Here is a 14,264-nt window from a genome sequence, read left to right as displayed (position 1 = left end):
GAGATAGCTATACATACACTCTGTTCTGGATTTTGTGGACGAGGAAATCCCAAAGTAAAAGGTCTTCTCCCAGCAAAACGCCTCAGACTAGTGAATCTACCATGCTGTCAAGAATCCCTATAAAAATAAACTGCTTATTGTAAGGACTAACAGACCAGGAAAGTATGGTAAGCTTTCCAGTGACCACACTTGTTAACACTTTTACCAGAGTTGTTCCCTGTCTCTAATTCAACTCAGACAACTAATTATGATTCATCATCGTATTACATCAGGTGTTATACGTAGGAGGATATGGCATGTGGTCTTGATTTGACTCCATCTACTGATATTACCAAAACCCATGAAGTTAAACCATTGCAATAAGGGAAGCGAAAATCATTCTTCCACCCTCCAAAGTCACAGCTGCAGAGCTATTTTGAAGGGTATATTTACAAAGCCTGATTTGCATAGTCCGAACAGCAGGCCTCAGCACTGACCACAGCCAAGAGCACTCCTGCTGTTTTGCAAAACCAAATCCAAGGTGAGTTCACCGAGATGGAAAAATCTAACCTAGACAGAGAAGTAATAATCATAACAGCACTGTCCCTGACTGAGCTTGACCCAGGACACCCACTGAAGCACGAAGAGCTCTGAGAAATGTTTGACCCCGACAGTGTGCAATATGAAGCGTGCCTCTGAGTTAAGATCCTCGGTTGGTGGAAATCCGTTAATTCCTCCTCAAGAGGAAAAAAATGACATCCTTCCTGAATTTATCCTGTCCTCAAAAACCAAACCCCAGCATATCAGAAGGTTGCACCCAAAGATTAAGTGGGATCAAGAGCAGCCTGAATGGTTTGACCATGAATTGCACATCACTCTGCCGTCTCTTGGGGAGAGGTTAGTAGAGGAAAATAATGATTCAGTAAGTCATTTGTGAGCATAGGTCTCACGGAGCTGATCAAGCCATTTTATTTCTTTCATCCCCTTCTCTTTATTAATTTATTGGATAATTGAGCAGTACAGTGAGACATAGCAAAATAAATCCTGCTGTGTAAACTAGAAAGGATCTAGCATGGCTCCCAGGAGGTCTCTCATGAACCTTCAGAAAAACGGGATCATGGTATGCTAAAAAATGTGCCTGTCCTGCAAACCAGACTTCTTGACTTATTTATCAGAAGCATTTATAGCTTTAAGATACAGCCTTGTAGAACAGAAATGAGTCTAGGAAACACCTGAAACAGGAGGGAAACATATTCCTCTCTGGGTCCTCAGAGTATAAAACCTGCCCTTCATGCTGTGGCACCTGGCCTCAAAACTGCAGACAGGTGTCTCAACTACGTCCCCTGCTGCTATATGTATCATTCCTGGCCTGAGAATTAGAAGAATGATGCAATCTCAGCTGGGTTTAGGTCAGACATCTGTATTTGTGGACTTGCTCTATGTTTGCAAATTATTTCTGAGCAGCTGCAGGCTTTTTAAGGCTGGTTGTTTGGGACGCTACCATATTTGGATGGCTACCGTGGCTGAACTTTAAAAAGCCTGATTTTCAGTCACCTGCGCAAGTGTTCATGTTTTGACAACACCACCTGTTTTAGATGTCTTCTTAAAATGGAGGCTTCCAATTCGCTTTGGAAGATCTTGTTGTGATTAGTGCCCTTGCTCAGGTGGCTAGAATGCCACATATAATATCAACGTAGGTGCCCAGAATTAGACATGTCTTAGGAATCGGAGAAGCCTGAATCTGGATAACTTGTCAGGGCTCTTCATCACGTGCACAATGAGACTGGAGCCACCACACTCAAAGCATATGTGTAGATTGAATAGCTATCACACGGGTAGGCACGGCACTTACAGAATTGTACTTAAGGTGTGCTTGCTGTGGGGAGTACCTTTCAGAGCGTGGCCTAACTTGGCCTGGTTAGCCCAGGCAGGACTGCCATCTAGAAATTACACATGCAAGAATATGGGCATAATCAAGAAACCATGAATAAAGAAGCCAGGCATTTAAAAGTTTCACCGTAAGGTAATCAGCGCAGATGTTATATTGCTCTGTTATGTCCCCTTGGGAAGAGAGAGGAAACTATCCCATTCAGAGTGATGCTGCTGTGCTAAGATAATATAACAAAGACAAAGAGAAATATTGCAAATATTCAATAAATCATAAGAGATGGTTTAAACAGTCATTCAAATGAACGGAGAAGGCTTAGTTCCATATAAATAATGAATGGCTTCTCTTGTATTGAAATCCTGAAAGAGATGGCAAATATGTAAGAGGGAGTGTTGTCACTGTAGCAGAGTTTTGTTAAGGAAAGAAAAGACTGGAGAGATGCCTGAGGGCAGGCTTTTGTCCTAAAGGGGTGGAAGAATGGTTCCAAATGGAACAGGAGCACGCATGGCTGCTATGACATGATACTTCCCATCGGCTGCTTTGGGCTGTGGCACGCAACTCGAATGCAGTTCGGCTGCTTTGGGCTGTGGCACGCAACTGGAATGCAGTTGTTGGCATTAACAGGTAGCTGGATGCTGTTTGATACAGAAGGTGCCATAGCTGGCTGCTGCACAGCACCTTACTTGAGTCAGTGGGGTTTGCAGGTGTGTGGTAAAAGTTTGAGGCTGCCTGAGACTCAGTAGAGGCAGAAGACCTTGGGCACTGTAATGTTGAGGGCTGCGCTACCACAGAGAGCAATTCAGGAGGGTGGACTTCCTCCTGCATCCCTCTGTCCCCTCTGAGTGAGTGGCAGCGTGGTGAGTACCCAAACTGAGGTTCACAGCAGCTGAAGAAGGGCTAGGAGGTGGGCCAATGGGTTTGCCATGGATGCTGAGTGCCTCTGCACCACGAGTCTGGCCTCTGTCAGGGTTAAGGGTGAGCTGTGCATCTCCCTTCTGCAGGTACAGTAAGGCCAGACCCTCCAGGATAATGGTCCGTAAAATATTGACCCCTGAAACATTGAAAATACCCTTAAGATCATCGAGTCCAGCTGTTAACCTAACACTACCAAGTCCACCACTAAACCATATAATCCAACCTCCTGCTTTGGCATGGTCCAGCCTCCCAGGTTTGGCATGGTTCGAACACACCTTGTTGCCTGGGCTCCCCCTGAGCACACATTCCCAATAGTCTTGGGTAAGAAACCTGTGCTTGAGCGTCACCTGTCAGCAAGGCAAGGATACAACTGGACAGCTTCAAATGTCTCATCGTCCCGTACAAGTCAGGCTGACTCGTTTTTCTGGCTTGTTTTTCTGGATCTACGCTGCTCCTTGGTCACCAGGTGGGAGGTTTGGCTGGCCCATGGACAGCTGTAGTCGGAAGTGATTACTAATGAACATGTGCAGAGGAAATTGGGGCAGGTCATTCATGAGGACAGCAGGAAAAAGGACAGATTAGAAAGGATGTTGGAGTATTGTCCTTGGCTGGAATAGGGTTACCAGGAGGAGGGTTTCCTGCAGCAAAAAGGAACTGGGGAGACTCTGAGGTGTCTCAGCATTGTCTGGAGGATGTAAAAGAAGAGGTAACAATGTTTTGTGCCGGTTCCTGCAAAGTGTGGTATGAAGCCAAGTACCCTGGTGGCTACTCCTCCCGCAATGTAGACTTTCTGAGCTTACTGTCTAAGTCCAGCCTGCATTTTCTGCGTCTGGAGGTAGTAGGAGGGTAGCACATTTAAAATAAATAGATGAGTGTTAATTGGTCTAGAGTTTTAATAAAATAATTTCTTGGATTTTTCTTTCATGATTAATTTTCTTCACTGTCAAACTACCCAACACGAATAAGGCTTTGCCTCCAATATTCCAGTAGTGCTTTGGATCCAGTTTAAGGAGGTGATTTGCCATCTTTTATCTGGTGGAATCCCTCGTGAAGTCTGCAGCTGGATGTCTCAGGACAGTCACAGCCATGACCATGCTTCTTAGGGACAGGACACGAGCACACTGCTTCTTGAAGACAGCTGCTAATTTGCAAAGTTATTGGCAACAATCATAGGCATCTGACTGTGGACAAACAAGGGAATTAGAATAAATTAATAGATGAATTGGTAGTCTGCATTCTACTGCCACTGCATGCAATAATTGTCACTATGATGCAAGCAAGAGCCTCGAAACCCATGGAAGTGGCACGTGATTTTAAAGTTTACAGAAGCAGCAACACAGTGAATGTATGCATATGGAGAAGTTTAACACTGCAAGAGTTTAATGAGACTACCGATTAGAAATTAGGCATATGAATCACAGCCTTGTTTCGCAGAGGCTAGAGGATGAGTTTGCATTTATAGTAGTAACAACAATAACCTGGGTAGAAATTTTGCTTCCATTATGGCTGTTTGGAAAATGAGCAAATCTCACAGCTTCTGAATAAAGTTTCTGTTGATTTTATCTTCTCTGCTAAACTCCAGTATCAGACTCTTAACCCTTGAAATCAAGTTTTTACAAGTATCTTGTTGCTGTAGGAAATTGAAAGAAGAAACAAATATCCTACGAAGAAGCCATATTGGTGTAATTTTGAAAGCATTAGCTGTAACTCAGACTGTTAACTTCTGAAGGAAACAAGCATTATTGCTACTTGATTTCCACACAATGGTAAAGAAATCGATATGACCACGCAAATGCTTGATAGCGGGAATACTTGAGTCATTGTAAATTCTATTAAATCTGTTTTTCAAAATGTCAACAATTCACTCTCGGCAGGAAACTGCAACTTCTGCATTACATTTATCAACATCAATGCCATATAAAACACATTAGAGCACCTTAGCTTTAAAAAAATAAGCACTAAATTTATACTTGTTACAAAAATCTCAGAGTTTAGAGATAACCTTTATTTGTGTTTGCTTGCTGTACCAGCTCTAATTAAAAAAAAATAAATAAATAGAAGAATATCTGTATTCATTGCCCTAGAGCAGCGTTATTTAGGGAAGTTGTACTCAAAAAGCATCAGCTTACATTTAAAATGAAATACTAAGCAAAGAGGCAATACACAGTCAAAGCTGAAGTTGTAACTCTGAGTAAGATTAGTCTCAAAATTAATGTCCAAAGAGCCAATTGATGCGGATGTGCAAGCCCTTTGCAGTCCTCAGTAATGTCCTGCCAAATAGATGGTAACATTCATCTCACTGAAAAGCAAGAATTACCTGAATATAGAGCATGGATTTGTGGTCTAAGCTAGCTTCTCTTCTTTGCTGTTATGCTGAGAAGAACTACCCTTTCATTTCTTTTTCATTTTTGCCTTTCCACATAGAGGATCCTTTGGTTTGAGACTAATAAGCTTCCTGCTTTCACACGCCAATTTGAGAGTTTTTCCTGATTGCTGCTGGACTTGCTGAAAGCCAGCGAATGTTGTTGAGGTCACATCTGCCTAATGGTGTGCATTTGACTTTGTAACAAAGTGGTTTTTTCCTGTTAGCCACTCTGCCACCACAGGCTAGTTCTAAGCTCCTGCAGCTGTTTGGTGCTCAGTTCATGTGGAGTTCGCCCACACGGTTCTCTCTCAGCGCAAAGGTTTGCAATAAACCAGTCCATGAAGAGGTGTTGAAACTCCTCCTGATGATCCCACTTATGCTGTTTTATCAACTACTTTCATCCCATAAAATTCAGATGAAGGTGGAAATGTAGTTAAAAATATTTTAAAAGGACACGGGCGGATTCCATCATTTGCTTCTTCTCTAGAATGCTCATGCCATGACATTTTCTCCCTCTGTACTTTTTCCTTGGATGCTTTCTCAGCCAGAATAAGTCTTAGGGTAAAGGTTAGAATCTCTCACCTTCCTCAGACAGATGTGTCTTCTCAGGATGGCCTTCTAGTACACGAGGTTTTTTCTCTATCGGTACCCTTGCTTCTTTCCCTCTCTTTCTGAAATGGCCAAACGAACTAAAAAAATTACCTAAGTAGCAACTGGATGTCACTGTTTTCTCACAATATCTACTGTGCCTTTTAACTGCAATGCTGTAACTCTCGTGGGCTGCCAACGACCCCATAATGCGAGCTTAACTCAAGGCAGCCCGAGATACTGCATCCCTAGCAATGAGGTCCTTGGGGACTCACTTTGAAATTAAACTAAAGTAATTTTCGATATGGGATCGTTTTATTGTGTGGGTGCATCTGCACATAAACTTTACATTGGGTTCTGAACAGCGTATAAAGGCTTGCGAGAGATAAATTAGACTAAGTATAGCACTCATCATTAATCAGGATACTAAACAAGCATGAGCGCTAGAAAATGAACACAGCTGCCCCTTCATTTATCTTGCTGTCAGAAGATAACTCTCCTACAGAGAGAAGCTCAGAAGTGGTGGCGTAGGGTCTTTTGTGTCTCTCAGCTTGAAAAGACTATATATGCTCATATATAATAAATACCTATGTTACATGCGTATACGTTTGTATATACGCATACAAATGTACCATACGCATACCGGTACCGTTTTTATACTGGTGTGTGTATATTGATGTATGTGTTCTTAGTAGTCCTAAATGGTAGTTTTGAGCTGAAAAGTGAAAGATATGCTTGTTTATTTCAAAGGAAAAATGTTTGCTACTTATTTCTGTTCACACTGAGTGTTCTGACTCAATAACAGAAATTTTGGCTACAGTCTTACTGTAGGATTATCTTCTGTGATAACTTTCATCAATTTGCTCCACATGAAGATGTGATATAGGTATAGCTGATATGGTAAATCATTAGCTTTCATTCCAGAGTCAATATGTGTTGCTGGAAGGTAATAAAACCCTTTTTTTCCTCATTTGCTTTGGGGAAAAAACAGATAAGTGAAGTACAAGTTACTGGAAGTCTCCAAGTGTTATTTTTATGGTATCTTTTCCGTGTCAAAGGATATTTTGAAGAGAAGCTAACCAATGGCTAGTCAGATACTCAGTTTATAGGGCGACATATTCCGGTGGCTGCTCTTCCTTAGTCTGACCTTTTGCATGAAAGCGATAAATCAGCTAGCCTTCCACGTCTCTCGTATTGTCCCAAGCTCTTGGGAAAAGGATGATTGAATAGGAAGAATTAGTGCTGCTGCATAGGATTTAGCATAATGGATAGATCATTAACCTTTTAAGTCTGGTATCCTGGCTTCTGCGCTAGCCTGCCATGGCTGCTTCAAGTAAGCAAAAACCTCCATACATAGCAGGGATGGTTTGTGCAGGGCAGGGGAAAGATTTCCTGGACCGGAGTCAGAGAACGGGTTGTGTGCGAGGCCGGGTGGCACTGCAGCCACAGTGGGACAGTGGTATAAAGTACCGAGGCCTCAGCAACGTAGGCAAGGATGTGGCACATGTACGTCCTCAGTGCGGTGGCTTACTCCACACCGCATGAGCAGAGCTATGCGCTCGCTGTGACCAGAATTATGCTGTCCCACGGAGGCATCTAGATCTATAGCCGAGGTATCTGAGATACCTATAGCAATGTGCCTATGGGAAGATGGAGCTCTGCGTGGGCTGCAATACTCAGGTTGTTAGCTTTTTTGGTTGGCATTTTCACTACTACCCTGCTAACAGCTTCCAAAATAGCTAGTTTGAAGGTCAGCTTAAGAGTGGGCACCTAAATGCTTATGCAGAACTTGCACTCATTTTGACTGCAGTGTTGACTGCAGTCTTTAGTTTATTTAAACAAGGATGTGTGCTTCAGGTGTGCAGTTTGCTGTACCTCAGCCAAGAACTTGCAGAAGAAAAATACGTCACCACTTAAAAGGATGGAAGTATTAATATGCAGCACGCTGGTAACTGTTAATATTAGATACTCAGGTTCCCATGCCCACGTACAGGTAGATACGACACATGTTATAGGGAGACGTGCAGTCTCTTTTGCAGTGGCCACTGGAGGCCAGGCAGGATACCCTCAGCACCTAAAATGTACTTGCTGCCCTGATTTAGGTAACTACATCCTGCCCCAGATGTATGTTTTCAGTGGAGTACTATTAAAATTGGAATTAAATGTTCAAATTAAATGAAACTTCTAGTCTCCTGTGTGATGTTTAGTCTGAAAGAAGCTGCTCAAAGGTACAACTTCAATTCCGTTTGATTTGAACTTACCTCATAGGATGTGTTTCAACACTTGAGAACATATGTCAGAGGACTCAGCTTGAAAGGGCTTCCTGCAAGAGAAAACAGCTGGATGTAGACAAAGCTAGGTGGGTGACACAGAACGAGATCAACCCCATAAGTATCCACCAGCTAGGCATGATCTTCATTTCTGGTCATTTTGATGAGCCCACACTGAAAGCATGTGTCCATAATGTAGTTAATCTCTACAAAATCCTAGACTTTACGGTCCAGGAGCTTTCATTCATATCTTAATGACACACCACACTGATCATTACAATGTTTTCTGTGTCATCTTGCCATCTGCCTACAGAGAGAAATTACAGTCCCATTGCGTTATACTTCTGGAACCACGCTAAAATGTAAGAAAATACCTGAGGAGTTTTCTGCTTGGTTGATGCTGTGATGTTTTCTCAAATAATGATAAAGGTAGCGAGCATGTCAGTCTGAGCTGACTTACACCTCACATTCAAAATCTCGTGGAAATTTCATTATTGCAATATTTTGTACTTCCTCCTTTCTTACTGTGTGTTACCGACAAGCAGCAACAGCACAAGAGATAGGAGTGACAGACAGACTTTAAAGGAACTGAGAACAGACATAAACTTGTTTCCAGTTGGGGTGACATCTTCTTCCAGCGAATCACATGGCAAAGTGGGGAATTTACAGAAAGACCAAAGCCGGAGACTGCCTGGGCTGCCAAGACTGCCTACTTCAGCGGACATCAAGTATGCAATCAGCTACTTGGCTGCCTGGATTGTGTGCTTGTTCACAAAACTCTGTAAAAAACCTCTGGGCATACATTACACAGGGGTTTCCTCTTTTAAAAACTGGCTTATTCATGTCTAACCCTGCCCTCCTGGTGTTTTATTATTATTATTGCCTTTATATGGTCCCCTGAGCTTTGTTACCATCAAGCAGCAGGTCTGTCACTTGCCCGTTGCCTGGCAAACCTCACCTTGAGAAACCTTCAGTGATAGGTACTATTTCTGTGCTATGCTCAACTCATGTCCTTCCTGGTCTCGTTTTGCTACTGTGGAAAAGTTTTTATCAGTTTTACTAATAGTATGAAAGCCAAATTGTTTAAATAGCAGAGAACATCATAGGCATCCGAGTTTCTACCAGTTATCTTCTGTCGCTGGCATGTGTACTCGTAGTGTAAGAGGTTTCACCCTTGGGAAATCAGATTTTCAGCTTCGGCATCTGCTTTGTGGTTTGTTCATGTCAGCGAAGCTGGGCAGGAGCCGAGGACCAAAGTTCATCGCATAAATAAAACTGCAAAAAAAGTCAGAGTGTAGACTTAGCTATATGGGGAAACTCGACAGGTTCAAAATTCACAGGTCACCCACGGAAACGTCCTCACCTGGACAAGGTGTGAGTGTCAAGAAACCAGAGGACTGTCACATTGTCACTCCCCGAGGTCTGCAGTCGGCCAGGCAGCGGGGATGTCCGCTGCGCTCCCCCTTCCGAGGAGATGCAGAAGTTCAAGAGGAAAGCGAGGCTTTCTGCCTCTTTGGGTTTCTTTGGCAAGATCGTCGATACTGTATCTAATAGCCAGATTTGAAATACCCACCGAGTTTTCAAAGCAGGTTCTCATTTTCAAGGATTCAAGTGATATGTTTTTCAAGCTAACACTTATACGTATCCGTATTGCAAACTGCAAGATGCTCTTACCTGGGCTGCCTTGGAGTGGTGGGGTGGTTGGGTTGTCTCCTCTGAGTACACCTAGCCTCCTCCTGTCTGCTCCCTGCAGAGGGTTGCTAGTCAGCACACGGCTTGTCTAAGCCTTTGTCTAAAAAAAATCTTCTGCACTTTTGCCAGGGCTCGGGGGGGGGGGGGGGAGACAAATTGGAGACAAATAGGATTCGCACATTGCAAATTCAGCGCTGTAATATTTAATTTCTAGGCATCGTGCCTAGCACAGTGCACAATCTCAGGTGAAGTGCTGAACTTGCTGGGGAGAAGTCTCACTGCTGTTCCTGTCTTTCTTATTGCCCTGCTCCCACGTTGGAGCTGTTCTGTGTCTCGCCTCTTGTTAGACTCTGGCCTATTAGTACTCCCTGACTGCTGCTTTCTCACCCTGCCCTTGTCTTCCTGGCATGCTGGAGAGCCTGGATGGGCCCAGAAGCTGTCCCCAGAGCAAGCTGTTAAAAGGGAAATGTGTCTTCCTCTCACCCCTGCTGTTTGCAGGGCCAGGACTCCACCGATGCTGGAGGGATGCTGCTGCTCCCGTACGGGTGCAGCCTCTAGCACGGTCTGGGAGGAGCTGCTGCACCGCTGCTGGCTCACCCCTTCACGGCTACTTGGGAGGTAAAGGTGGGTCTCACCAAAAATCAGGCTACTGGCACTGCGGCGTGTGCCAGGTGGGCTGCCCCAGTCCCTGCTGGGCTCCCCCCAGCCAGGGGCAGCCCGCTGACACAGGGGTTGAGTGCACTCCTCTGGGAGGTGGGCAGTGACTCGTACAGAGCAGGAGGGGGACATTGGGCTGTGCTCACCAGGCAGCCATATGTCGCCCGGGGTGGCTTCCTCTAGTTTCTGCAGTAACATAAAATACCAAAATAATTACTACTGCAAGGGAGCAGCAGAAGCACTGGGCTGTGAAATAGCTTTTTTCGTCTCTGGCCAAGGAAGTTGTAAGTATATTAAAGAAGTACTGATTTAAACCCTCTCACCTCAGGTGTACTTTGAGTGTTTCACAGGTAACGCTTTTTATTTTTCTTCTGAATAAGCTTCAAGCCATTTGGCATTTGTATCTGTATTTATTCTAACAACTGACATTTATATCAGGGCAGAAAGGAGAATTATTCACTAGGCAGTGGTAGGGGTGTGAAAGAACTTTGTCAGGTGCCAGCAGCCATAAAAAAATTATTCCTATTACTATAGGTAATAATACCACATGTGCTTCACTTCCAGAAACCATTCCCTCCGTAGACAGAACAGGCATTGCCTGCTCGTTTCTGTAGACTGGCGGTTTCTTACAGAAATAGTCACAGCTCTTCTGCAGCCGTATGCTCCCCTGTGCCTGAGGACCCAAGTACTGCGTGAGGTCATGGTGAATAACAAAACTAAATTCACTTCAACATAAAGTTCAGCAGAGTCAAAACTGCTGCTGCTTCATGCAATTCACTTACTACATAGTAGCACCATTGGTAAGAATCTGTTTTTAATTACCACAGAGATCAAAAAGTCAGGACATAGCAGTGGTTACAACATCTCAAGCTGTAGATTGAGAATCCACATTTTTGCTGAGCTGAGAAGTAAATGAGTGGCCATTTCCCACTGAAGCAGAAAACATACTTTTTTGTTCAGTGAAAACGTTTTGCTGGTTGTTTAGTGGTTTCTTCTGAGTAGCAAAAAAAGGGATGCATCTTTGGTCATTCAGGGTGGAGTGTGGCAGTATGCTCTTCCCCCCCCCCCCCCCGCTTTCTTGCCCGGCTCCTGCTCCAGCCATAACTGTCAGTGGGGGCTGTGATGGGTTACACCTAGATTTTGGGGGATGAATGGCAACAGAGCCAAACACTGTCTGCAATAAGGACCTAGATGCCTTGCTGCTATAAAACATGACTGTAAGTCAATCATCTTACTCTATAAATAGTGGACAGCCCAGGGCCCATTGAGCTCTCCTGCATGGCAGCGGGCTGCACACCGGGATCTCCCCTTGAGTAGGGATGCCTCTCAAGGTTGTTACTCCTTGAGGTTCAGAGATTCCTTACTGCAACAGATCCTCGGTGAGTGATTAATAGCATACTAAACTTTGAAATCTCAGCTAAGTGATGTAAAAGGCTTGATTATGCATATATAATCCTTTAGACATAAGCCATTGACCGAGTCTGGGATGGATTGGATCCAGCGGCACCTAGACTCCTCCCTGAGGAGGAGTCTAGAAAGCAAGGGGGTCCTTTCTGAACCTTGTGACTCAACGGGAGGGTCTCCCTGACAGCTCTGTCTGAGCCTGTCCTCTATGCAGTGAATAACCAAGTGTGCCTTGCCATCGAATCTCATTAAAACAGTCTCATTTACTGTCAAACTTTGTTAAAAGGTTGGTTTATAACAATTAATAATTCACTGCTGCTCTCTTACGAGTGAAGTGAATCACTCCCTCCGCGACGTGGACTCAGAGAAGGGAGCGTCATTTCTGCTGCTGAGCCAGCTGTTCTGTTGCTTTCTGCATCTTTCAAAACACAGCGTGCCAGAATGGATATTTCCCCTTAAAGTGACTTGGCACTTATGATTCAGGCTGACCTTTAACCACTGAGCCTGTTGACCATGATATAAACTCTGTCATTATCTTTACAGCAAAGGAAGACTTTTGTTCAAATTTGGCATTCATGTATTACTTTGATAATTATTTTTGAATGATAGGCAGTGTCACAGCAGTCTAGTATCTGAGATCCTCAGAGCGGAGGAAACAAGGTCCATTTCCCAGCACTGCCCATAATCTTTCCGTGCAACCTTAGCAAATCCCTTAGTTCAAAGGTGGTTGAGTGCCTGTATATCTTAACACCTCTGAATGTCTTTATAGACCGAATTAGAGCCCTTCCCTGTTTCACAGGGATACTGCAAAGATAAATACATTAAAGGTTTTAAGGCACTCCGGAAGTAGGGGTATTTAGATGAGTAATTTCCATTGAAGTCAATGGTCTCTGAGTAGTGTTCTTCATGGGAACATGTTTCTTTTTACCTAGGATATATGAGCTCTGCTAGCTGGCAGATGACTGTTTAAATGACTGTGGTCTCTGTGGTCATACAAAGCGGCTCCACATTTGCAACTGTTCTCATAGCCCAGAAAGAAGGTAACAACAGTCGCTGTGCACTAAGTAACTCTGTGGAAGTCTTCCAGCTTGTGCAACTGATGGTTTGGTGGAACTATGGTTGGTCAACCTTAGTTCACATCACCCTTCACCCCCCTACCACAACTGTTCTCTGGGTAGGATGAGTTGTACCTCTCTGGCAGTGACTGATTATTGTGCCTCCATGGACTGAAAGGCTTCCTAAGTCCATGCTAGAAGAAAAAATTAGTACCAGAAGTCATTAGAGGGAGGTGACTATTTTATTTTGAATGGCCTAAGGCATTTGCTGGGAAAACAAAGGGGGAGTTCCACCCAGTGATGAAATTACATTGGGAAAGAGAGCTACACAGTGACCACGCTCACAATATGTTTTCTTATTCGAAAAGGCTGAGATGATTGTTAAAACTGCAATTCTGAGCTCTGCAGGCTGGGGAGGTCCTGCCTGACTGCCTGTCACCATGGCCAAGGGGACTTCCAGTCTAGATGGCTTATTCATTGCCACACTTCTGGGAATTATTTTGTCTGCATGCTCTTTTTTCCTCTGAAAATGTCATGTCTCAGGGCACAGCTCGTGCCTGACCTTTTTTCCCAAAGCATCAGTGATATGGGAAAGATTATTCAACTGAGTCATTCAGGGACAACTTTTTGGAAAACAAAGAGCTTTCTGGCTGGCTGAAAGCTCAGAGGTTGGAGGCCTCCAAACACACAACCGCAGCTGTGTGCGGTGTAGGCTTTTCAGCTACGGGTTCAAAGACAGGGGGCAATCTGCTCTGCCTCTCCAGAACTGAATGAGACTTTTCACTATGCTAAGATGTGGAAATGACTCAGTTGTTCCAGATACCATGGTTGGAAGCATTGGAAGGATACAGTCAGAAGGTCTTACTTATATATTTTCTCAGGTTTCTTGTCCCTGGGACTGAGCACCCCAGACTTTTCTCTGCTCCTCAACCAGAGGGAGGAGAGTAGCAGAGTAGCTTATGGTCACAGCAGTGATTAAGGCATTGCACTACTTGTGTCTTGCCACAACATGTCAGTATAATCCCATGTATGGTTCAGCCAGCCTGTTCTCTTTCTAGTTCCCTGGTTTATTTAGAAAATGTTACCTTGGGATTTGGGATTTTGCTGTTGTTCTTTTCAGCTTTGTTTTTTTCCATCTGTGGAGAAATAGCTGTGTGCACTGAGTAGAAATGTACATCTTCCAAAAAATGAAAGCAGACCTGTTTCAGGAACAAAAAACCTACTTGAATTTGTTTCATTCTCTGTTTTTTATGCTTTTCTTTAAACAAATAAAGGGTGTGCAAACATTCATTAAAGCCTCAGTTCTGAGAAGCACTTTTCCAGGCACAGCTCATGCCAAGCTGTATAAGCTTAGCAAATACAAAGAAATTACACCTGTGATTGTGGTTTGATTTTTTTTTCCCCCGTTGTACTTTTTAAATTGGGATTCTCTTTACCAAGCAATTCTGATT

The sequence above is a fragment of the Vanellus vanellus genome (genome assembly GCF_965231255.1).
Source record: "Vanellus vanellus genome assembly, chromosome: 3".
NCBI classification, from domain to species: Eukaryota; Metazoa; Chordata; class Aves; order Charadriiformes; family Charadriidae; genus Vanellus; species Vanellus vanellus.
This window is presented reverse-complemented; position numbering follows the sequence as displayed.